The 24,059-nt window shown below is 44.1% G+C and overlaps 1 protein-coding gene across 1 annotated transcript in view; it reads right to left on the reverse strand.

Moving 5' to 3' along the window:
- VAMP4 (vesicle associated membrane protein 4) overlaps nt 1–24,059 on the reverse strand; it is a 177,128-nt gene that overhangs the window by 149,700 nt on the left and 3,369 nt on the right. Inside the window, exon 2 of the mRNA XM_086957617.1 lies at nt 17,309–17,417. The gene's annotated coding sequence lies outside the window, so the exon portion shown is untranslated. The remainder of the gene's footprint in view (nt 1–17,308; nt 17,418–24,059) is intronic.

Below are 24,059 nucleotides of genomic sequence, written 5' to 3' on the forward strand. Positions count from 1 at the left end.
GCGCACTCACCTCGAGTCTTCCGTGTCCGTGTGTTGTGACCTACCCATTACCGCCGAGCTCGAGTAGATGTCTGAGCTCGGCGGCAAGGGTTATTTAAACAACACCGGAAGACCGGCGCGCTCAATCTCGCCCCCGCCCCCCGCCTCAGGTCACATGTGAGCGGCCGATTGCGTGGCGGCCATCTTAAGATGGTGAAGGATTGCGGAGTTACTAGTGCAGTAACTATTGTCCTAGGTTAGACACCGCTGGTTAAGCTTGGCGGAGCCTCAATTGGAGTGACCAATATAAAGCCAAAACACAGCGGTGAAGTCGTGGAATCGGGGGGTGGGGGGTACTATGACTAACCAATATCTGTGCATCTGTCATCGTTTACAGGTCAGGCCGATTCGTGTGCACATATGGCGGCCATTGTGTGAGGGTCCCAAAGACTTGCCCATCTGTACACAGAGCCCTAAATGATTGAATGGGATCCCTATTCATAGTAGGATCTTGCTGCTCGTGTGATAGAGGACCAAGGACAGTGGGAGGGTCATGGTTGCCAGTGGCGCTGATAAGGGTGGGAGTGCCTACGGGTAGGATAGGCTTGTAGTAAGTGCTTGTGTCAGATGTCTTATCACAGGAATGTGGCTGATCAGGGCAACTCATGGTAAGGCTCCGAGGTTTATAATGAGTGCCAGGGAATGTCTTCGTTGAGACCCTGGTTATCAGAAGACAATCGATGTACCCATCTCTGTTCCTTGTTGAAAAGGGCTCTTGTAGGGCAGTTAGGGCTGGATTCCAGAACTACCCACTTAATGGAGTTTTCATCGTGGTCGGACTCCACATAATGTTTACACATTTTAGTGTGGGTCTTCTTGCAGCGAAAGTTGCTGCGATGTTCTATGATCCGAGTCTTTATGGGACGGGTTGTCATTCCTATGTACTGTAGGCCACAAGGGCACATGAGCAAATATATACAGTGTGATGTATTGCAATTTGTGTGTTGTCTAAGCTCACATTTGAAGGTCTCTGAGAGTTGTATGGTCTTAAGTGTCATGGTGTACCTGCAGACCCCACACATACCACAAGGGTAATGGCCCGTCACGGGGGTAGATGCCATAAGGTAAGTTGGGTTTGTTTCCTCACGTTCTTTGGCCTGGTGCTAATTAAGATATCTTTCAGATTTTGTGATCTTTTAAAGGCGAACCTAGGTTCCTCTAGGGACATGTCTCCTGTGTTGAGTATGCCCCAGTGGTGTTTGATCGTGTTCCTGATTTTATTAGACAAAGGGGTAAATGTGGTTACACAAGTGATAGGTTGGTTCTCAACAGGGACTCTCTCCTGCCTTTCAAGGAGGGCTTCACGGTTGTTATTTCTGGCCCGTTTCCTAGCTTTGAGAACATCACTCTTGGGGTAACCTCTGTCAAATAGGTTCCTTGAAAGAATTGCGGATTCTTTCCTGTAATCAGACAACGCACTGCAATTGCGCCTAATTCGTAAGAATTGGCCAAAGGGCAGGTTGGTACGTAAGGCCCTTGGATGGTGGCTTTTGTTGTGTAGTAGGCTGTTACGGTCTGTCGGTTTGCGGTACATGGTGGTGTTTATGGATCCTGCTTCTAGTCTGATAGTCAGATTGATGACATCCTGATCCTGTGGAGCGGTCCACCGACCTCACACGAAGGTTTTCTGGTATGGGTCAACACATTAAACCCTCACCTACACTTCACAATGGCCTCCTCACCCCATGAAATTGCGTTCCTTGATCTGACTATCAGACTAGAAGCAGGATCCATAAACACCACCATGTACCGCAAACCGACAGACCGTAACAGCCTACTACACAACAAAAGCCACCATCCAAGGGCCTTACGTACCAACCTGCCCTTTGGCCAATTCTTACGAATTAGGCGCAATTGCAGTGCGTTGTCTGATTACAGGAAAGAATCCGCAATTCTTTCAAGGAACCTATTTGACAGAGGTTAGCCCAAGAGTGATGTTCTCAAAGCTAGGAAACGGGCCAGAAATAACAACCGTGAAGCCCTCCTTGAAAGGCAGGAGAGAGTCCCTGTTGAGAACCAACCTATCACTTGTGTAACCACATTTACCCCTTTGTCTAATAAAATCAGGAACACGATCAAACACCACTGGGGCATACTCAACACAGGAGACATGTCCCTAGAGGAACCTAGGTTCGCCTTTAAAAGATCACAAAATCTGAAAGATATCTTAATTAGCACCAGGCCAAAGAACGTGAGGAAACAAACCCAACTTACCTTATGGCATCTACCCCCGTGACGGGCCATTACCCTTGTGGTATGTGTGGGGTCTGCAGGTACACCATGACACTTAAGACCATACAACTCTCAGAGACCTTCAAATGTGAGCTTAGACAACACACAAATTGCAATACATCACACTGTATATATTTGCTCATGTGCCCTTGTGGCCTACAGTACATAGGAATGACAACCCGTCCCATAAAGACTCGGATCATAGAACATCGCAGCAACTTTCGCTGCAAGAAGACCCACACTAAAATGTGTAAACATTATGTGGAGTCCGACCACGATGAAAACTCCATTAAGTGGGTAGTTCTGGAATCCAGCCCTAACTGCCCTACAAGAGCCCTTTTCAACAAGGAACAGAGATGGGTACATCGATTGTCTTCTGATAACCAGGGTCTCAACGAAGACATTCCCTGGCACTCATTATAAACCTCGGAGCCTTACCATGAGTTGCCCTGATCAGCCACATTCCTGTGATAAGACATCTGACACAAGCACTTACTACAAGCCTATCCTACCCGTAGGCACTCCCACCCTTATCAGCGCCACTGGCAACCATGACCCTCCCACTGTCCTTGGTCCTCTATCACACGAGCAGCAAGATCCTACTATGAATAGGGATCCCATTCAATCATTTAGGGCTCTGTGTACAGATGGGCAAGTCTTTGGGACCCTCACACAATGGCCGCCATATGTGCACACGAATCGGCCTGACCTGTAAACGATGACAGATGCACAGATATTGGTTAGTCATAGTACCCCCCACCCCCCGATTCCACGACTTCACCGCCGTGTTTTGGCTTTATATTGGTCACTCCAATTGAGGCTCCGCCAAGCTTAACCAGCGGTGTCTAACCTAGGACAATAGTTACTGCACTAGTAACTCCGCAATCCTTCACCATCTTAAGATGGCCGCCACGCAATCGGCCGCTCACATGTGACCTGAGGCGGGGGGCGGGGGCGAGATTGAGCGCGCCGGTCTTCCGGTGTTGTTTAAATAACCCTTGCCGCCGAGCTCAGACATCTACTCGAGCTCGGCGGTAATGGGTAGGTCACAACACACGGACACGGAAGACTCGAGGTGAGTGCGCTAGCGCTGAATAGAGGACAGGCACCTTGACCATCAGCCTATACCAATTACTGGGTCTTGTTGAGCCTTCTGATAGTAATTCAGGGGCGCGTTTTTTCTACTTCTACCCCTACTCTAGCCATTAACCTATGGGCTCAGCTCTGATGTACTGTCCCGCCGAACCCTCATGTGGCCATTAGTTTATGACCATTAGGTGAGTAGGGTACTATATATGTGTGTTACTGTAAATGCACCAACAGTCACAGTGTGAGTTCTATACTGCATCTAGCAACTGTTACATCTGGTGTCTGCACAAGAGACCTGCCTATTACTCTACACGCTATAGGCAGGCGACCACTTTAAGACTGCTGCATTTTTAACTAAAAGACTTTTTAACCTTTGTTTTTAGCCATCACCCTCACCAACCACAGTCCCTGACACAGATACAGTTATTACGTGTGCTCTTCACTCTGTACATTGCACGCTCAATACGCAGGGCATGCGGTGGTTGTGCACAATCACTCCTAGTACCACCAGCATGTCAGTATTTTTACTTTCCCTGGCAAATGTTGTGACTTGCATATCTGTACTGAATATAATTACTGTTGTTTCCTTGTTCCTTCTCTATGTATCGGCATAGGAGTATCCACTGAGGTAACAACACAACACATATGATACTAGCATGTCGTTGTTTTCCTTTCTTTTCACTTTTTAAAAAGGTCCTGAAGAATCGCGGGTAATCAACCCTCAGCGAGAAACATGTCGACCACATTCACTTCTAGCCTCTTCTAGGGTCACATAACCTTAACTAGTTGACACCTAGCGAGCTAGCCCCACCTTTTAATTGCAGCCAAGGGACCCCCAGAATAAAGCTAATTCGTGTACCCTTTGCTACATTTTAATTACCTCACCACAGGAGAATACCATCTTGCCCACATACCCCCACCTCACCATAAGGCTGTTGGAAAAAAGATCTCCGCTAAAGAGCCCCTCTTTGAGGTGAGCCCGTCGGGGGTTGTACCGCCTCCCCGACGAGGAGCAACCGCCAATGATGAAGCATGACACCCTTCTGGGTGTGTGCGGCAACTACATCCAACATAATGGATGCCCCAGGGTATCATTGGAACACCCTTGGTCACGCCAGGTAAAACTTTCCCTCCTACCTTATCTCTCAACAGGAACAGTGCAGCTACTTCCCTTTTTTGCATCTCCAGTACTTTGTACGGACACTCAGCTGCTACTGGACCTTCCACCATCCTGAGTGGTAAATAGTGTCCGCTTGCCTCCCTTCTTTTGAAATCTATATCTCACAATGACATCTGTCACAGAAGCTTCAGAAATAGTCCAGGCCAATTAATTACACCAAAATAGGCCTCCTAATCCCAAGCATTTAATTGTGATCTCTATTAAGACTAACAAATCACTCTGTATCTCTTGCATTGTTAGCACTAGACAAAGAGCTCTCTTTGGCTCTAAACTTCCAAGGTGCACAAACACCACAAAAGCCTTTTTCCATCACCAGCATTTGTCAGCAAGTAAGCAGACCCATCCTAGTCCCTAAAACAGTCTGCAAATAAAGTCTGGTATGGAAGCCTTTATGGGACACATATGCAAAGCCTTTTTGAAGTTGCAAATGGGCCAGTTTGCAGAATCAGCCCGACTGTGAATGCAAAAAGGCATTCTGACATGTGCCCACCTAAATAGCGATTAGGTAACCTGTTAACTAATTGCAATTTGGGTTTGCGATTCGGTATTAGGAAGGTGTGTGTTAAGGGCGTTCCTTCCCAATACCGAACCACAGTGGTGCGTATGAATGTTTTGAGACCGAAATGCAGTCAAAGAACATTCACATTTTACCAACAAATTCAATTTGGTGGTAACTCCATTTGCAAAAAAGGACGGGGACCCCTTTCGCTTTGTGAATTTTAGTAAAAGCATTTTTTTTTTATAGCAGGCCCACTCTTAAAAAATTAAGAGAAAAAAAATCCTTTAAAGAATTTAACGCATCCAGTTTTTAAAGGAAAACAGGCTGAATTTTAAAAAAATTGCCTTATTTAAAAGCAATCGGAGACATGGTGGTCTATTGACCCAAGCAGGCCACCATGGCGGTGATTTTAGCGACTCAAAATGGGTCTCAAACCGAGACCTACCTCAATAATATTCACGAGGTAGGTTTACTTACAACCCACAGGTAATCGGAAGTGAAACTCAAAAAAGGGTTTCATACATTTGAAATAGCAAATTACCAATTGTGATTCGCAGGAAATCGCAATTAGGAACTAGCCTTTTCAAACTTTAGTACATGTGGCCCTATATCCCTAAAAGGATTGCTCTACGGACAGAGCGGAATCTGTCATCCATAAGCCCAATAGATCTCAACAAAATCTCCTCCCCCCACCCCCCACAAGTTTAGCTGAGTTGCATAGCACGATTAGTTAACCCAAGTAACCTCGTCTCAGCCCAAACAGTGTTCGTTCTAATACCAGTAACGACCTTGGTCTCATCAGGGTCAGATTTGGCAATATTATCCTCTTCACCCATAACACAGTTAGCAGTACATACACGACACAGCTCTCTCCCCAGAGCAGTGTTCACTTTATGGATCCTATGAGTATCTTTTTCCTCCCTTACAACTTTTATACACAAGCACCTACTTCTTACTTTGCTTGTTTGGTCCACTGTCGTCAAGGCTTTCAGGTCTCACAAGGTCACACCAAAAGACATCAACATGACCTATCATTTCCCAAAACATTAGCCCCCATAATCCACTACTAAGGTTTGCACAATGCAGATTCAAGATTGCACAAAACGTGAACAGTGCATATATATTTTGGCAAAACAGGTAAGCAGCCGCTGGTAGTCATGTAACGGGAGATACCACGGAGGCCCTCCATGAGCACCTTTGGGAAGCTAAATAACCAGACCTCCATTCTGCCCCTGTGCCCTTCCAATAGTGGAGTCCCATTAGTTTGATAAACAATTGAGACAGAGCAACATCACATTAGGAAGAAAGGTGAAGGAAATCGGGGCACACTGGACTGCGTTAACGTTTCTGCCTTTGTAGTTTACCGCTCTTGCCCTCATTTAGAGCTACCACCAAATCAGTCACCCTTTAGTCACCACAAACAACATTTCTCAAGTCATTAGCAAAGGGTCACCACCATTGTTTACCAACATTCTATTCACCCTCCCAGAGGATGGTGAAGTTCCTGCTCTTACATGTCCACCTTGCTGGCTGATCAGTTGTGTGTGCTAAATTTCTGTCACAGCTCCAAGGATCTTGCCTCAGCCTAGAAGAGTGTCTGTATTGCCAATATTCTGGTCTGGTGACCTCATAAAAGGGTTGCTATAATGGGTCAACAACCATAGAAACCCCAGTAAAGGCCAAGAGCTGCAGACTTACCAGGGGCCATGCACTGACCCAAAGAAATGGGTAGAACTTTTCCTTCAAATCAAACATGTGAAGCCAGACATTAATTCACACAAGTCACTGACAACAAGTCAAAATCCAGCAGGATTTACCAGGGATCCGACAAAGGTGGTTGGTGGCATTTACCACTGATGTCCGGGGCCATTTCTACTAAAGCATTGCAAACTGGGACGCAAACTCCCCTACTGTATCAGCTCTCAAAAAAGCAAGCAGTAAAAGAGGTTTCCTGGAGGTAGTGTTGGGGGTAAAGACTCAGTCACACAATAGTCAAAATAACGTACTGTCCAGCCCTCTGCTTTTCATTTTTAGAAAACATATGCACTTTAACCACACCAAAAAGCAATGCAGTACAAAAGGAAGAAGTTGCACTACTGAGATGTTGTTCACTATGGGATCTATGAGGTTTACTACACAGAACAGCAAGTTATAAAACTAGCAAAAGTGCAAGTTCACTATGGGAGCAGTGGAGGAGTTTTCCTGTAATCTGTGATCCACAAGTCTGGCACATAGCATTTTACTAGACAGTTCTGATATGGACTGCAGATAGCCAATATCAAAACCTACCACAAAGAAACATCTATCCAATCTCAACCAATGTCTCTCATAAGATAGGCTACCTTGTTGGTGAGCGAGTGCGAGTGTGCAGCTGTTACTTGCACACAGCAAGTAGATGTGCTCATGGTCACTTGATGTTGACTGCAGCACAGTCTCCTCTCTGTGTCACCGGTGAAGGTTTAATGAAGGCACATTACTCCAGCCCTTGCAGTGGTGAACCCCTTCCCTGCGGTAGAGGTTGTTGGTGTTCGGTATTATTTTACAGTAAAAGCAAATACAGCAAAGTTCCTCCATCTTGACCTGTGGCGGTCAGTTGACTTGTTAGTAAAAAACTACTGTCAAATAAGTATGGAGCTCGAAATACACTGCTTTCAGACACTATGACAAAATTGCTTCTTCTTAGCAGCTCCTCTCCTGGACTCAGCAGCTGGGCTTTTCCTCCGTTGGGAGGCAATTTCTGCTGAATAAGGGACCCTTATTCTCCCTTCCCAAAAAGCAGGTAGTCTCCCATGTTTCAGGCAGACCTACAGCTTCTCCAGTAAGACGTGTAAATTTCAGGCCATGTTCCTCAACTCTGGGAGACCGGCTAACAGCGACACCAACCCTGAATCACTGCAGCTCTGCGATCACTATGCAGAGAACATCCATTCTTGAGCAAAGCATCTTGAACCTAGAACCAAGTGGCCTAACAGCGACACCAGCCCTGGATCACTGCAGTTCTGTGAGTACTATGCAGAGAACTCCCATTCTTGAGCAAAGCAGCTTGATTCTAGAACCAAGTGGGTAGGGTTGGGTTTCACATTGTTTTTAGAGAGTTTCCAAACAGCAGATGTGGATCCACTGTCTACATTCCAGGAACTGTTTTTCCTGAAGGGGAAGAGAATGGGGTTCCTGTTCATAATTTTCTCTTCGTTCTGCAGAGCAGACAGTTTTGTGTAATCTGATGGCTCTCACAGCAGGTAGTGATGATGCTGGCTCCAAGCAGGATCACCCATAATACAAGCCCAATCTTGGCAGCCAATTGCAGAGCTTCATAGTCCATCTGCATAGAGTGGCCCCTCAAGGTAAGGCAAAAGGCCGAGCCCCTGCCTATAAAGTTCTCTCTAAAAATGGAGTCTCCTGAATTACCCGCATTTTTCTACCCCATCTCAAGTGGCAATGCTAGAAAGAACTTAATAAGCAAACCACTGCCAAGAAAGACAGATCAAATTCCTAAGGGCAGTCCTGACTCCTATCCTCCACACTCGTATGTCTACATCGCCCAGTTCAGGAATGCAGGCAATACATTTCTGCTGTCTGGGAGGAGTTACCTGAAGTAACGCACAGAGCCAGGTGAGGTGTCAGAGGAGTCCCCGAGGAGCTTGCACAAATCCAATAAATTTCAACTGACACGGACAGCCTTTGAAACACCAACAGGCAACATAGCCTAAAACAAGTCTATAACATTATCTCTTTTGACGAAGGGAACAAATACACCTTGTACAAAAGACTGCACGAGAAAATCATGACAACCAGGAAGACAGGAAAAAAAAAAAATCAAAATACAATAACAAAATAAAAAAGTAGAAGACCTTAACAATACAGACAGTAAGCATGCAATGAGACTGTCATGCTACAGTTATTTTATTTTAACTCCCAAGGTACATGTGTCTACAAAAACAAGTTTCCAATAGGGGAGTCCGCCAACCACAATATCTTACTTTATTTGTACATTTACATTAGCCAGTATTTTTATGAAGCTTTAGCGTTCCACCACTGACCACCATTGACCTAGACTGCATTGCCACATACTTTTTCTATAGTAATAGGGTCACCAGAACATGTACTCTTTCCTAACAAGGTAAGGTTTCTCATGAGCACAATGTCATCTACAGAAATGGAAACCTGCTTAGCGTGCGTTCTAGTATTGTGTTATATTCCTTGCTAAGCCGGGGATTTTCCAAATTTTGCGAACAGCTTCATCAAGAACGGTTTCCATACCACCCCCCACCCCCTTTTTTTAAAGCCACTTGGGCATCTAGGCAGGAATCAAGGATGTTGGCTTGAGCCACCTTAATACTAAGGGTGAAACCATAGTCACCGAATGAGGGGTGGTACAATACCATCACAATGTGAACCCTTCAGTCTGAACAATTACACACCCAATATTTATAATACTTCCCTAAACAAGGTCATTGGTTTGTGGATAGTAAAAAAAAACATGGGAGGGAGAGGTGTGGCGCCGCGGCCAGGGCAACTGGCGCTGGAATCTGGGGATCACGGTTCAATCCCCGGCGGCAGATTATCCCAGCACCATGTGACTCTGGGCAATAGCTTGATTAATCTTCCCGAAGGCCCCCAGCACCTGGAGACCCTTACGGGTGATTGTTCGCGCTTTACAAATGTGGATTATTATGAAGATGCTTCACACTAGAATCTGCCAGAAAAGTATGCATATCTGAACCAATAAATGGAACACAGTTATCTGAAACTAGGAACTCTGGGACTCCCATCTCTTGAAAATATATCTTAGAACTTCAGCAGCTTTATTATAATTTTTTTGCAGTGGGCTCAGATACAACACGTACTTTTGGCCATTTACTACACAAGTCCATCTGCACAATTCATAATGATATTGTGGTGACAGAGGTGAAATGGACCCACCATATCTTTCCCTTCTTCATTCCACAGTCTGGAAGGAAACTATAGAATTTAAAGGAGATGAAGTCACCTTAAATTTTTTCTCTGAGTGGTTACAAATGGCATTTCTTAACCAACATTGTCAAAATCCCTATCCATAGAAGGTCACCAAAATACTGCTCTATTCCTTTTCTTAGTCATAGTAGACCCTCTGTGACCATCATCTGCAAGATGAAGCCGACCTTTTTGAATGTTGAAAGAAGGTATTAGTTTTATCGCTCCTCAACATAACACCACCTTCCACTGTTCATTCATTATGTTCCTGAAAAGGTGGTTCACTTTTGTTGATAAGTAGTCTGGAAAGGAAGTCTGCTCTAAGGATTCCAGGGATGTGGAATTCCGCTAGCCCGAAGCCCAGGACATATTGTTTCGAGTCAAGGGCAACAAGTTTTCATGTGTATTTTGTCCTTGGGACAAGTTGGGCCAACCCCCTGCAGCACAAACCCTTTGGATCAGGGAAGGGAACTGTCTGCAGTTAAGGTAATATTTTTGTCAATGTGTTAATGCTGTTCAAACTTGTATTCATGGTTCATTAATTGAAAGCATTTATTATTAGGGTGAGCCCTTTATTATCAGGATGAGCGCTGTAAGTAAATGCTGTAAGCTCTGACTGCACTACTGACAGTGGTTCCAGAATAAAAATATGTATACACGTTTTCAAAGTTTAGCAATAGGAGGCTATGCATAATGCTCTCTGATTTGATGCAAAGATTTGCAGAAACTTGAAAGCAAGATTGATGATTTTGTGTGTTCAAAATAAAATGTTCATACAAAATGAAAGCGGGAAAAAAACATTGCTAAACTACTGTAAAGTTTCAGGTACCATTTCTTTGCAGCATCATTTAGTAACATGCTGTGCTCCTTGTGAAATAGCAGTATGCGGTCACTGGGAGAGAGGAGAAGAGGGGGAGAGGGAGAGGTCCCAAAAAAAAAGTAATGAGAACCATGTGCAAAACAGTCCTGGTTCTGTAAATTGCCTGCATATACTGAGACATCTTAAAAGACAACACTATACATTTTTCCTAGAAGGGCAAAGAGGATTATCTGGAACACAGACGCTGCGGATGGCACTCCGAATGTCAAGTGAAAATACTGGAATGAGGCCATGAGTGAGTTGAAAGCAGTGAAATATCTGAATGATTCCGCCACCTCCACTAGGAGGCAAGCTGAAGCCAGAACTATTTTTGAGAACCACTCTGTGTCCACCCCCACCCCATGTTTACATAATAAGTGACTTATTTTTGGAAGAGGGTGGGAATTGTCCCAATTTTCTTAGTTCAAACCGCGCAAGTCTACACATATCATCATGACCCCATTCCTCTTGCAGGCTACCATTAACACAAAAGAGTATAACCATAAAGAAGAATGGATTGGCTCAGTAAAATTCAGTTTCTTGCTAGGACCTCAACCCCTTCTCCAAGTCATGCCTTAACCTACATAGTTTGGCACAAACTTTGTGTTTGACAGGTGTTGCACTTTCTTAAACCTTGGTTATATGCTTCAAACCCTTTCATCGTATCCAATTTGTCTGGAAAATACCCAATTTAGGCTGATACGCGAGGACCATAACTTGCTCGTTGTTATCAGGTTTCAGTACCATTCCTAACAATCTTTGGGGAAACCAACCTAAAATAATAAGCCCCTTAACTGTGTCAAAAATGTCACCCTGAATTCGTGTCCCTTGAACTCAAGTACTTCCTCAATATAGACTACCAATTATATTTTCCTACCTTCAAGTGACACGTCAGGGGGGGGAATGACCCCACTTTTCAAAAAAGGTCTAAAGTAATCATTGTGATCCTTGCACAAGATTAGACCAATGCATTTTTCACCCCCTACTACAATATCGTAATAAGGATCAGTACACAGTCTCCTTTCGTCACACCACCTTACGAGTCCACCACAACCATCTCTTGGAATTAATGGATTTACTGCCCATTAGGCACTATGTAGTCCGTGTGTTCAACAATGTTTTCAACCTTTGAAGGACATACTGCAGGAACTTTGACACAAGTTTGCCAATCATAGAAGGGATATTTCTGGCTGGAAATGGTTTCCCACCTTTCACAAACAAACAGTGCTTTTCAACATCTGAAACCAAATATTACGCAATAAAAGAAAAATATAAATAATTTTTTTAAAACACACCTTTGCTAGGTTTGAATTCTTTCTTTGAGGTTGAATCAATACTGTGCACTACTGTTACCAATCCTTGTGGGATTCCTTTAATTTTCTTAATGAATTATGGGAAAGCACAATAATGCTTTTACACACCCAGGTGAACTCTAACAAAGGGTTGTCCTTGGTTAGCAACTTTTGTTGAATGCGTTTGTCAGTGTCCAATGAACTGATCCCCAATAAATTGTGCTGAAACTTTCAAAGTGACACAATTCGATTTCTATGGGGATCTGACAAAAGTGTCAAGATTTTCACTTCGAGATCGTGTCCTCTTAAAACATTCATGGTGCAAAACCACTGCACTGGGCAGTATGTCAAATCTTTGTACTAAATTCTTCACTACTACTGGTTACTCGGCCAACTCTTCCTCTTCCACTGCACGGTCTGGGACGTGTTTGAATTTTCCCTTCCCTCAAAGCCTAACGAATGAGGTAAAAAAAAAAATATCTTTCAGGTTGAGTTGCACCTATGGTTCATAAATACATTTAGCGAGTATAAAGTTGCCATGCGCGGATTCTCTCACACTGCTCCTCAAGAAAAGAGCTGTTCCAATTGTTTAAACAAAATGAACAAAGGGATTGCCAGTACTGTGCGATTCTTTAGGATTATTTAATGAAGAGTTGAGCGGAAAACAACTCAACCCAAAGACCACTATTTCAGTCAAGGATCTTTATGAAAATTAATTTATTTCATTAATTTTTGTCTGCTTATTTCTTTTTCTTTCTATAGAAAGAAAAAGAAATAAGCAGACAAAAATTAATGAAATAAATTAATTTTCATAAAGATCCTTGACTGAAATAGTGGTCTTTGGGTTGAGTTATTTTCCGCTCAACTCTTCATTAAATAATCCTAAAGAATCGCACAGTACTGGCAATCCCTTTGTTCATTTTGTATTCGGCACAGCCTTACTGTGCTTTTGCCAAAACCCTCTTTGTTATATATAACCAATTGTTTAAACAGCATCTCGCTGCCTTCAATAACTTGTAGACACAAAGACAATGCTTTTTGGAGGAGGCAATGCAGGATTACAGTGTGGATTTTTGAAAGTGGTGGCAAAGGATCATCCTGGTCACCAAAATTATAATACAGGGAGGAACAAACAGAGCAAACACAAGGAGATGGTGGACGGAGCGCTGAAACTTTCCAGACACTCCCCCAGTCACAGATCTGGGTTGAATCCATCATCATTCTTTAGCTCACTGCGCCACCCCAGTTCAGACCCAGCTATATGTAAATCAGTCTCGACCCTGTGCCTCATGGGAACAGTCCAGCCCAAACTGCCAAGCTATGTCTTCCCTGGACTAGAAACAAGCATCCTGGTACTGGTTTCGGGCTAACAGCCCTCATCAGCCAGGCTAGCTTGAATCCAGTGGCAAAGTGAGCATGGGACCCACGTCTGGGCATACCCTGCCAACTTAAAGCGAACAAAGCAAATACCAGGAGATGATGGACGGAGCCCTGAAACTTTTCACAGAGCCAGGGAGGTGGAAGAGGAATTGATTTACTCATGTAGAGTACAAAGGAGTACCTGCAGGTCTAGTCACAAGCCCAACCTATCTGAACTGACAAGCTGTGAAACACCCACAGACAACATTCCTAAAACAGGTATAGAACATTGGGAAAAGGACATTCCAGTACAAAGAAAGCCTAAAACAAGTATGTAACTTAGCCTATATCAAACCCTCCATCTTGTGCAGTTTCAGAGTGGATCCCACTGGCTCAAGCAAACATATACTCACAACCAACATGGAATCGTGCTTGAAGAAATTGTGCAAACATGCTCTCGACATACATGTAGGATTGTTAGGGTGTGATACTCGAGTGAGCTGAGAGGTCTTTATTTTCTTGTTCTAAACAGAATAGGATGCTTGTCCTTGTACTAAAAATTCACAAAAACGACATACTGCCACAGCAGCTGCCTAGCTATACAGACGGTAGTATCATCTCTCATGGGGTACACTTAAGGCACTCGCCACTCAAGACTCACAACAGGCTCTGGAGTTCAGTATCGATTTCAAGCCTAGGCCTCTGCGCATACAGAGGATTTTGTGGGTGCTGGGCAACAGAACATCAGAATGTCATATTCACTTGCAGTTGGATAGTTGAGGTAGGGATGCACATCAAGTTAGCATGCAAGGGACATTCCTGCCCCAAAATGGTCTCTACCCATTGGAGAGAGGTTGACCTTGGGAGGTTCCGTTAGGTGTCCGTTATTCTTCTATCCACCTTTCTCTTCCCAGCACTCCCCCCCAATCCTCTCAAAATCAGCATAACTTTAGAGTTTAACTAACCACAAAATCTTGAAGACTCCAAGTATTTGCGGGATCAAATTATCATTGGAAAGAAATTTAAACATAACCTAATGGATAAACTAAATTGGTTGGCTTAGCTTCCCAAGTCTTTAGTGAAAGATAGCCTTTTAGAGCGCACACACACACACACACACACACACACACACACACACACACACACACACACACACACACACCACAACAACAGGCACACAGGTGCACATAGTGACCCATCACTTTTCCCCTTGCCCAATGGCTTGCAGGAAGCGCCTCTATCGAGAAGGACTAAAAATTGAGCCCAATGACACCAGAGTGCGGAAGCACAAAAGCAGCTGCTGCTTGCCAGCTTGCTTGAGATCATGGGGCAAGCGAAGGTAAAAGTAACTTCTTTTTGGTACTGTTAGTGTGTTGAATCTCCTCAACATATGCTTCCCAAAGTAACAACCTGTATGTGCCTCTGCCTACTTTTTCTGTCAACACATCCACAATCCCATATATGTAAGTATATTATATATCTGGTCTGTCATCTGGGAGCTAACTCTCGTGTCTGCATGTCCAGTTCGGCAAACAATAATCTTGGTGTGCAAAACCATGGGAAAATTACATGATGAGGGGTGCGAGCCACCCCTTAACAAAAACGCTTTTAGGTTTTCTATTTCGGAGACTACTAGAGGGAAAAGGTCCAATTTGGTCGGTATGACAGCCTGCTTCACGTTTACTGTACTATGTAAAGCAGAATTAGGAGTTTGTGTTTAACACAATCTGTAGAAAATCAATGGATTTAGTCAGTCCTGAAGAAAGCCTGCTGACCCCGAGTGGCACTAGTAACGACTGAAACATGTCGACCTTACTGAGCTATAGATGTTAGGGGTCATTACACCCATAGAACATCACACTGTTAATATCGCAGCTAAAGGACCTAATTAATCAACTAGAATCAAGATCCTGAAGGCTTTTTTTTAACTTGCACTTAGGTGGTTTTCATAGGAGCTCTGATTACAAACAGCATTGAGCCCACCCACTCACACTAGGTGTAGTGAGTGCGAATCAGATGATGAAGTATACCACTGGTAGTACTAGTGGGTTAGGATCCTAACAATACATCCATGTTATGCAAGGGTCGGACCGATTCACCTGGGTGCAGATCCCTTTCCAATTGGATATATATGGTGCACTGATTACAACGTTTAAGGGAGGCTGAGGGTTGCCCAAATTTAGCTTCTCACTCTTCCTTGTTTTTCTACATATTTTCTTTATAGCCCATGTACATAACCACCCTCTTCATTGGATTGACAGTTTGCAATTATTCTTCATTTCTGTTTCACCAATGGGGCGCATACACACAAACATTTAGTAAACGGTGTACAAAAGCAACACACCAGCCCGCACATTTGTTCACATCTACTGACTAGAGGTTTCTCCATTCGGTGTCCTCCTTTCCATTACACAGTGCAGATATTGCCAAATAAATAAATTACAGTGGGTCAGTTTACAGTAGGTGCCACAAGAGCGCAATAGGTATTTGCACCTACTTCTTGCATATCCACTGTACTTCGGTGTTCTATAAAAGAGGCTGCAGATGTTTACGCTGCCCATTCCATAATCCGGATCAAGACTGAACATTTGGCACCAACACAATCATAACGAAAGCCCATGCAATTTAGGATTTTTTTTGGCCTATGTCCAAACCAGATCACAGAAACGGGAGAGCGGTAAAGGAGCTGCTGGGAGGGGCACTGTGTGCCACACAAAGGCGGACGACAATCAGTGTGTCTCCATGAATGAGGGGGTGGGGAGGAAGGGAATTACAAGTGGAAGGGTGTCAGGGATCCCTTTCACTGCACCCATCTGCAGGAGGAAACCTCTAGAGCACCAGTCTGCAGAGGAATCGGCCACCCTTTCAAATACAGGCAGGTTTGTTGCCAGCTCTGTGAGAGGTAGACATACCGCTTCAAAAAGCCAGTCCACTTTTCACAAATGTGCTTTTTTCAGGGGATAGTGCATGCTGTTAGGGTTCACTATTCATTCTGCACTCGGAACATCTAGTTAAAGGCGTGCTGTGGTGCAAACAGGTACAGAGAACCCTATTATTAATTTGTACTGGAATGCTGGGTCTCGAGCCCAAAATACCCAAATGGTTATCTTATGCCTTTTCAGGTCATCACCAAAGAAGTAGCAGAACTGGATACTCCTATCACAGGAAGCTACCAAGGCAAACATTGGGAAGCTAGATTTTCTGATCCAGACTTCAAAGCAAAACCAAGGTGTACAGTTATTTTATTTCTGTACGCATAGACATCTTCATTGTGATATTTTAATGAAATATAGCACTATTTACTAAAGTGCATCAACACTTTCTAGCAAGGCTACTGTCCAGTGAAGTGAATTCTTTGGATCCAGCTTGTTCCAGGATTTTCAGAGGAGTGATAGGAAACCTCTAATCTATTGGGCATTCTTGTGCTATCATCGGGGGTGTCAATATTGTCAGGACCGTGGCTGAGACTTCGCTATACTGACTATCTTCCTTTGGATTTCGTGTACTCTTTAAAATATTACTAAATCTCAAAAATACATGCCCTCACAATGACAGCACAATACCACCAAAAAGCACACAATAGTCACCTCAACGGACGTCAGTTATGTACACAGACATAACAATTGGATACAACTGATAAAAGCAGATGGCAACAAGTGCTTCCTCCTTAATTGGAAGCGGTATTTTTCAATGTTATCCCCCAACCATATGAGGGCTCTGAGGCTTTTTTGACTGCGGCCACATTTCAGCCTGAGGGCGGAGTAGTATATGGAGGTCAATAAATGCCTAGTTCAACAGATACTTACCAAAGTCAGGAGAAGTACACTTCCTCCAGTGCTTTGTACCGGTGAGAGTACAGATCCAGTTCTACACTCTAATTCAACATGAGATATCCCAGACTTACACAAGGTTCACCTGAAACAGAAGAAAGAACAATAAAGATTACTCGTACATATGAAAGCCTAAAACAAATTGTAAACCACTCATGGTCTCACTCACCTGACTGGAGTAGGATGCGCAAGGTGGACAGATGCATTTCTAAAATCAGAATCTTCACAGGGAACAATCTACATCTTTCATCTCTCCCTCCAACCATTGCCCTCCCCCTTTCTTATGTTACTTCTCTTTGATAGCTATGACATCTCAAGTGATACTGAAGGTCTGGGTTCGTCTCAACTAATCGGGTTTTCATCCCCAAGTGCATCTTCACTTCCATACAGTGACATTATTTGTTTTGAACAAGGCAAGTACACATTAAAAAAGGTGGTTGGACACCCCTCAGTATCCAGTTAAACATAATTGATCTTCCTCTGGAATTCTGCTAGGTTTGCTTAATGGTTTCATTTAGATTTGTTTAGACAAAATGCTGGCTCAGCCAATTTGCATAAGACAGAAGTGTGCTTCCAAACCCAAATAGGCATCTCAACTTAACTGCTTTTTCAGCTAATAAGTGGGCCTCCAGTAACAGAGTTCCATCTGTCCTTGTGGTTTCAGAAGGAATAGTGTTTTTTTCCTCCATCACATTATTCATTTACATTCCATGAAGCTATTTTCAGAACATTTATTTTTACAAACATAAGAGACATTTGCCAATAACAGAATTGAATTTAATCCTTCATTTTGTGGTTAAATTTGGTCTTACGTCGTTATTTGAAGACTAAAGAATCCAACCACCCAAGACTACTCATTTTCTTTTTCTGCACAGTAAATAAATACCAGAATTCATATCTCACAAATCGACATGTGACAGATTTAAATTAAATCTTCAGTCTACAGTCCTTCAACCAGCAAGAGGCAGCTCATTTGTCGCGACCACATTCAACACAAGCAGAGACCTCTTAACGGTCACTTACTGCTTTTCAGCTGTCCACTTTGTTTCCTAGTAATGTATGGGGAGCAAATACCAAATAGCCTTGTTTGTTTTCTTTCATTTTAAATCTATAGTGCAAGAAGTTGGCCTGGCATATGATGTCCACTATTCTAGTGGGCACCTTGCACCAGTCCAAATGACCCTTATTGATGGTAGGTTTAAGACAACCTTTATAGAAAGCTATCCTAGTGGTAGCTGTGGAGAGCAGCCTTCAGGCTAAGACTTGAAGAAATGTAAAGCAGCTCGTTTTACCAGTCTATAATCCCTTGAATGATCAAATTAAAGGAGAACCACACCAGGTATATATATAAAATATATGTATTTATTCTAAACACACCCCTCTAGTCTCTTTATGAGGCTAGAGGCAAAAGTACAATACAAGGACTTAAATAGCACACAGTAAATTAGCACAGTATACGTTTTGCCCTAGGGACCTCACAAACCATATACTAAGAAAGTGGTATAAGAACCACGTGAGGGATAGAAGTTAGGCCTAGGGCCTGTAGAACCGCTGGGGCAACCAGGAACCACCCACGGTAGGGTCGCAGGAGACCCACGGGGGACCCGTGCAGTGTCTAAAGACAGCCGCGAATCACCATTGACTTCTATGGCGAAAGTTAAAGTTACAAATTTAAAGAATAAGGACACTTAGGAGTGGACTACGGTAAAACCCTTTCAGTACTGGACACTTCGAGAGTCAAGACCCACGGGAGCAGCGAAGTACTCGTGTTACCTCACCCAGGGAAGCCGGGTGCATAGGTGTCGGGTTTCTTCGTCGTTTTCAATGGAGAGCTGCGAAGAAGTGCTGCAGGCGACCAGAAGAAAAGTGTCAGGATGGATCCAAGGGTGGATCGGAGATCTGAAGAACCTGAAAGCAGAGGGGACAGAGTCCAGGTCACTAGCCAGTGACCAGGAAGGCGACAAGAAGATGCCAGCCGATATCGGGTGCTTTAAGGTGATGTAGGTGAATCTTGACTCTTCAGCCACGAAGACCAGGAGGCGTCGACGACAACCAGAAGCTGGATTAGAACTATCCCACAACGGATGTCGAGTGCTGCAGCGTCGGTATACGGATGGGACCCAACAAGCCTTGGCAACAGCAACCCACGCAAGATGACCAGATTGGCTTTGGTGCAGACCAGCAAGGTCTGAGGAACTCACCCTTAGGAGGGGAGTCAGGGCACATCTGGGGCAACCAGGAAAGCCCAAGAAACAAAGGATTTACCGTTGTGGGGACCCACCAGTCAACGGACTAGGGATCGCGAAGAGGCCTCGAGCAGAAATGCCAAAAGCGGGCCCACGGAACACTCGTGGAGTGTAGGTCCACAATCTTCGATGCAAAAAGTGCTCAGGGCTTGGACTAGAAGTATCCCAATGCACAACTTCGGGAAAGCTCGGGAAGTCGATGCACTAGCAAATGTGCAGGATGTCCAGGAGTTCCGGTACCACTTCTCTCGTGATAGCTACAGGTCTCATCTTTGCTGGGGACTCGTGTCAGCCTCGGAGATGTCTGGAAGTCCGTGTCCTGTGTTGCAGATTCTTCGAGATCCGGCGGGAGCCTCGAAAATGCAGACCAGCAAGATTCTATTTTGGTGCCTGTTTGAACAGGGGAGTCACTCCTTGACCCCAAGAGAGATTTCTTCCGTCTTCCAGTCGATATGGAATGTCTAAGGTCCAAGATTTATGTTTCAGAGTTTCGTCCATGGTAATCTAAAGTCCTAGGGACTGGGTTCCTATACTTATACCAAGTTTAGGGGTTGGACTAACTCTAGGGTCCCACCAAGGGAAGGGCCTGAGGAGGTGGTGGTTACACCCCATTCCCCTTTGTCCAGTTTTGCACCTGAGCTGGGGGCTGAGTGCCCCAGCAAACGGTTTGAACTGGGAAATGCACAGGGACACCTTGTGTGCCCCAGGCAGTGTCTGAAAAGCATTCACTGAATGCAACCCACCCTGCCCCAATACACTAAAGCCTATCTGGGGAGGTGCTAGCAACTCCCTTGACAGGAAACCTATTGTCTAGGCCTCCCCTGCCAGAGTTTCATCCAGCAGCAGAAGGTCAGACTTGTGTCTGTGGTAGCAGCATCCATTTTGTGATGCTGGGGTTCTCTAAAACTATTACCGGGAAAGTAAGTGTGTACACGTCTTCTCCCTCTAGAAGGGTGGAAAGCTACCCCCGCCGCCAGAACTGGCGGGGGGTTGTATTCCAAAGTGTTTGACACCAAACATGACATGTTTTGATAAAGCCATTCCAAAGTTAGCATTAACTGCTAGGATTATAATGCACTTAAGAGTATATGGTATAGCCATATTACAGAACAGCTATAAGGAAGGGATTCCGAAAGCTGCAGAGGAGCTCAGCTCATGCTAGGGCACCCTCTCACCCAAAACCAAGCACTCTGCCTTCAGGATTGTCAGGGCCTGCCATAGGAGTGACTTATAGGTTTATATGCGTTCGTTTTAAATGGTAGATATAAGTATACTATATCTAAGTAAGGGGTGCTTACACCACCTTACCCAGGTAGCAAGTGCAGACCTGTGGTGCTATTTTGGAAGGCTTCCCAGGGGTGGCATAATACATGCTTCAGCCCCTGGTAGGTCTCTGGGGTACCTATGCCCTTGGTACCTAAGGTAACATATACTAGGGACTCACAAGAGTAACCCAGTAACTAATCTGGAGTTTACCTAATGTACATGCAATCAATTTAGAGAGAGAACAGCTATGCTGGGGTCCTGGTTAGCAGGGCCACAGCCAGACTAAAGTCTATGAACCAGTAAAACACAGCAAAAAGTGGGGGTAACCATAGTAAACAGATCCTACTCTCCTGCATATAGGGTCTTAGTTGTTTTAATCCTTGATAAAGTATTAGTTCCTCTTTTGATTATTCTTTTCAACTTGGCAAGAAGCAGGAAGTAAACAGGTCTGGGCTACGTTTTGAGTTAACACAGGCTACTTAGAAGAACAGGAGCATGATCACTGCTATGCAAAGCTCAGCGTACCATGTTTTGTTAGCAGGAGGCAACCCACTTAAGGCTGCATTAACGCACTATCCCACCAAAAACATGACCCTCAATGGTTTTCTGCACTCTGGCTGGGTACAGGCCACTACCGGTATGCTAACATGAAATGTAACATGAGGAGTATCACCAACATTAGTGGATAACTAATAATCTTATGCCCCAACAGAAAGGCGAGGTACATGGAATGGAAACGTTTGGAAATTTAATGCTGAAAAAGGCAGGAGAATACTATTCGAGGGTGGGAAAAACATGGTGTAGGAAAAGTGAATATGCTCAGCGATAATTAAAAAACACAAACGTTTACAAATACAGTTTCCAGACCTCCTTCTGTAAACTTATGAATTCCTGAAAGTCGTAAACCTGCAACAATACAGAGACAAAACTGTAGGTGCACTTCTGTGCAGGTTACAGGTGGTTCAGAACACTGCTGCGCAACTTATCACGAACTCTCCGTCCAAAACCCTGTTCCTTCCTACAAAAACTCCACTGGCTTCCAATTCACAAGCGTGTCAAGTTCAAGGTTTGCTGCACAGTCTATAAAGCCTTGCACAAAATAGGCCCTTCCAATAGCTCTAAAAAGATCAAGCCTTATACCCCCTCTAGGACTCTTAGGTCTGGCAGCAAATCACTTCTCCAAGTTCCCAGGGTTAGGAAAGCCTGGCTAGGTGGGAAATTCTTCTCCTACCTCGCCCCCCAGTACTGGAACCAGCTCCCCATACACCTGAGGCAATGCCCTGATTATCTGCGCTTCAGAAAACTTCTCAAGGCCTCCCGGTTTTAACATCTTCCTCAGCCCGCCAGCAGCCTCACCCAAAAGCGCAAAGATACCCCTTCGGGAGTGATTCAGGCACTCTCCAAAACCAATAAAGAAAAGAAAATGTGTAAAATGTAACACTACTTATATTGCTACGGTTATATGCAGAAACCTGAACACTAGGTTGGTCTATTTTTGCTGTTGCCCAAAAAAAATAAACTTTAAAAAAAAAAGTGATTTGCTAAACTGTTGCATCTTTTAGTGAAATATTTGATACATGCTATATATAACACACACAAGATAATCAGTGTAAACCCATTGTCAGGGGTTCAAATCCCGGTGCATCCACTTACCAACTTATTCATCGAAGGTTGATTAAATGAGCACCATTGAGCTCGGTAACAATAAACATCTGTTAATTTAGGGTCAATAGACCCTAGGGTAAACATGCAAGTTAAAAATACACGTGTTAAATTTGCTCATGGTAAAAATCTATTAAGTGAGTGCAAATACACTTTTACTACACCTTAAACGCCACTGCTCCTCCCTCCAACTGGAAAAACGTCTTCTTCTGCCCTTATCAGGAGTAAACTTCAAACCTTTTCTAGGTGTGGGAAGAGACTGGAACGGAGTTGGTAAATACCATTCAAGTTAGTGTGTGCACAGAATCCTAGGCAATTCTAACCCTAGAACTAACACTGCCCACCCTCTTCTAGCTCCTAAGCATAGATTTGTTGGAAATGTTGATAGATCAGAGCCTTGCATGAGTCCAAGTACGAAATTTGCAACCACTTGGAAAATCGCTAAAAACAGGGATGGTGGCCTCCTGGCCACAGCAGGCCACCATGTGTCTTTGCTTTTAAATAAAGCAACATTAAAAAAAAAAAAAAGTTTTTATTGCAGCCCGTTTTCAGTAAAGGAAAACGGGATGCGTTAAAAAACAAAAGAAACGTTTCAGTATAATTTTTTAAGCGTATACAGTGGTCCGTGAGACCACTGCCTGCTCTTAGACAAGCATTTCCACTGCAATAGGTCTCGCATTTGCGAGAGTTTGAGCTAATGGCATTGTAAATGCCAATGCCTTATATTTGTGCTTTGAGAACCTGCAAGCGGTGCGTCGGCACGCATTTTGTACTTCTGGTCCTTGCTTACGAGAAGCAAGGCTACCAGTAAAAGAAATGCAGTTACTGCCAGCCTTGCTTTTCATAAGCAAGGACTACAAGTACAAGGTGCATGTTTATGCACCGCTTGCAGGATTTCAAAACACATAAATAGAAGGCAGTGTCATTACAATGCCAAAAGCTCAAAGTTTCACAAATGCGAGACCCATTGCATTGCAAATGCTAGCTGAGCCATAGGAAGGCAGGGACCGTGACTCCAGGCCGTGCCTTTTACATGCAGGAAGGAGGAGGAGGAGGCAGCTGCAGCCAAAACAGACCTCAGTCTTAAAATGCACAGCAAATGTGGCAAGATAAGAGCATGATTTACAGCTCTGTTTACAACAGAGCTCTGTAAACCAAAAGCACTGGTCTCCGGTGCTCCAACTTAAAGAAAGAAATAGTGAAGACAAGCTCTGAGTAACAACACATGTAACAAGGGCAGTCCTTGAAAACGGGCAGAACTTTTAAAGCCCATATCCTGAAAAAAATCATGTCTCAGAGACAGCGAAAGCGCTGCCTAGGCGAGACCTAAAAACATTTTTGCTGCCATTTAGAAAGGAAATGGGGGGGGGGGGGTACCCCTTCCTGTTTGAGACTGGCAATAAAGTAGGCGGTTAAATGTGATCGTATTGCAACCAAACATTCATACATCCCCCTGCAACTTGCTATTAGGAAGGGACGACCTTAACATGTCCCTTCCTAATACCGACTAGCAAACCCTATTTTGGAATTCAGTAATAGATTAACTGGCTCAT

Source organism: Lissotriton vulgaris, chromosome 1_1 (assembly GCF_964263255.1).
Source record: "Lissotriton vulgaris chromosome 1_1, aLisVul1.2, whole genome shotgun sequence".
Lineage (NCBI taxonomy): Eukaryota > Metazoa > Chordata > Amphibia > Caudata > Salamandridae > Lissotriton > Lissotriton vulgaris.